Source organism: Pygoscelis adeliae, unplaced genomic scaffold, assembly GCF_000699105.1.
Source record: "Pygoscelis adeliae isolate BGI_AS28 unplaced genomic scaffold, ASM69910v1 Scaffold100, whole genome shotgun sequence".
Classification (NCBI taxonomy): domain Eukaryota; kingdom Metazoa; phylum Chordata; class Aves; order Sphenisciformes; family Spheniscidae; genus Pygoscelis; species Pygoscelis adeliae.
Window position 1 is genome coordinate 3,816,542 of NW_008824034.1, and position 3,155 is coordinate 3,819,696.

A 3,155-nucleotide genomic window follows, 5' to 3' on the forward strand; every position below is an offset into this window, starting at 1 on the left:
AATAAAACTCATGTTAATAACAGAAATCTATAAAAGCTCAAGTCCTTAGAACAGAGGCTTTGAAAGCAAGCAGAATTAAGAGTGGCTGTTCACCACAGGGTAACGGAGGAAAAAAAAATGTTAAGGATGGATAAACTGGTGACAGTGTCTGTTTATTCTTTATCTTAAGACTAACCAAGTAGGGCCTGAGCAAAGTATTATAAAGAAATAAAGAATGTGATAGACAAATAAGTCTTAAAATGGAAAGATTAACTGTTATCTCTCCTAATATTTACTATAAGCTTTTGACAATCAAGGACCTTCTGTAGAAATACCCAACTCTTGGGTTTTAAACCACAATGAATTAAATCTAATTTAGAAACATCTGGTCTTTGTGTTAAAAAACCCCAGAAAGTAAGCAGAAAAGCATCATAATCTAAAGAGGCTAAAGGAAAGACAGCATGAGGGAAGTACTGTTAAAACTGAACAAATTATTATATTTTCATTTAGTACAGATCTAAGTTCAGCATGAAGACTGCCATTAAAACACAGCCTAAAAGTAAGTGGAAATGGCAACCTATTATTCTATATCAGCTTCAGCTGTTTCAAAAGGATGGCATATCTTTATCATTAAAATATAAACCAGTATCTATTTTGTATTAACTTTTCACTTTATTCTTTGCTTATATTAATATGTAGCAGAGCAAAAATAGTAATAATATAAGGAATAAAGATGTCCATTTCTTCTCCTGAAATAGTCTTGTGAATGTAATGTAAAGCTAAAATCTCTGAATTTAAGAATGTATTTGTTTTGCCACTTAAAGGAAATGAATACAACGTCCATAAGATTATTACAAGAGATTTCATTAAAAACTAGTACTTTGCTCTCTTAACTAGGTATTAAGAAGAAACCTACTTTCTTTCACATATATCATCACTCCTTCAGAACTTGACATAGGGCTAATAAACTAAGGACCTATACTTTATTGAAAAAATCCTTCAGGATCCCTTGCACGTTCTGTAAAACTAGGAATATTAAATGCAGTACCTGGCAAAGTTGGCAACTCTGGTCATTATAATTCACGTATCTAAAATCTCAACACACTTTCAATTTGATACAGCACTGGTTCCCAAACTTCTGCTCCAACAAACTGCTGTCAGCACAGAATATTTATCGAAGGCCACTATGCAGTCTTCATACTGACATTTTAATTGGAAGCAGATCATCTTCAGGCTGCTCCTGGTAGCATCACCAGAAGCGCAGGCCTATGCGCATCCCACTTCTGTCCTGTAGTATTTCTACTATTGACGTCAGGCAAACCTTAAACAATTTGGAAATTTAGCTTTTCTAATCAACTGGAAGGATCATTAACAGTGAAAATTTTGGTTGCTTTCCTGGGGAAGTCCTGCTTGCATTTGACTCCCCTGTATTCCTTGAAATGGACATCCATACACATATGCACAAAATCAATAAATGTATAGGCAGAAAGAAAAGCGAAATTAGACACAAAACACCAGTACTGCCAAACCCCATTAAGATGATATGCAACTTCCATTTTGTTTAAAAATTCAGATCAATGTGAAATTTCTTTTAACAACTTTTTAGATGCATGTTACTTCAGATTACAAATGCTGTAAGACTGTTGGAAAATTACCTTTCATTAAAAATATATTTAAATGCATTTAGAACATCTATTCAAATGCAGACATGCATAGTCTGCCTAACCATCATGAATAACTATTAAAATGCAACAATAAATAAGACTCTTTATTAGAAAGGATCCTTATCATGCAGTTTGTTTGATGCCATGGCCCACTTATAAATAACAAAAGGTCCAGTAACTCTAACAGAACCCACCAGAAATACTGCTACTTCACAGCTTTCAACCCCAAATCCCGCCTTTGAAAATCCGGGATAACAATCATTGCAGTATGCCCTTAAAAAGAACAAATCCAGTCTCCAGTTCCAGAGTCCTTTCTCTCATACAAATTGCTGCTGCCTAGGGAAATGAAATCTTTCAGGTACCAAGTTCAAAATACTCAGAATATTTAGTCCAATAGCTCACCAGGTTACATGTCACTAGAAGTTAGAGAGAACAAAAGGCATCATTGGCCCCCTGTTGCTGTATGAGTATAATCTTACATAACTAAATGCAACTGCGTAACAAATTGGCAGCCCCACAACTTTTTTCAGAGGAAATTATTATTCAGCTATTTCATTTGGTTGCTTTCTCCACACAATGAGTATTTCTTCAGGCTTTTCTGGGTTGAAGTTCAGTCAATTAGCTCTCTTCCAAATCTCGTTATAATTCAGAGCACTGTTAATCTGTTAGTCAGGTTGGCTAACATGAAGACATAGGTGTGAACAACAGTTTACTGGGGATATTATAACACTTACCCCTTGATTTCTCTTGTTACTAACCTATGCATACAGAAAGGGAGGGGTAGTAGAGGTGGTTTTATGTTATCCATACTGCAGCTTTTGAGAACAGGTATTGTAACTGTTCAGTAGAACTCTGTATGATTTCTCAGGAAAAAAAAAAGAAAGAAGAGAGCCGCTCCAAAACAATTTTCCCTACCCTTTCAAAGGAACAGCAGCGCTACGGGCAGGTGACAGCACTAAGGCAGTGCAAGGGGAATAGCACATGCTCAGTATCTACAGGAATTGAGTACTATGCTATGGTTAGTACGGCCCCTACAACACCTACAAACTAACAGGGATGGAATAAATATGAAGACTCCAGGTATTGCCATCTACTCACAAAATCATAACATTACTCCCCTGCGTGCCACTTCCCAGAGACAATAATCACATAAATCCTCCATTACCAACCAGTAGGGGAAAGCCCTGCGGGATTCTACAATCACCCGTGCAAAGCAGTGCATGCAGGTGTCTGTCACAGCTCCCCTCCACTGATGATCACATATTTCATTTTGCTTCTACTCCATCGCAAATCTTAATGCAGTATCTTCAGCATCGTCCTCAGATTCTAGCAACCGTGCTCCATCTGCTTTACAATAAGGCCTTTTGAGACCTTACTTCCCTATTACCCTACATTTACTGGAAAGTCAAGAAAATTAGTTGAAATACAACTTTCCAAGTGACAAAAATGAGGAAGGCAATTAGGGAATTCATTCTGTGCCACTGTAATTACTACTGGAGCTGGGTGAACACA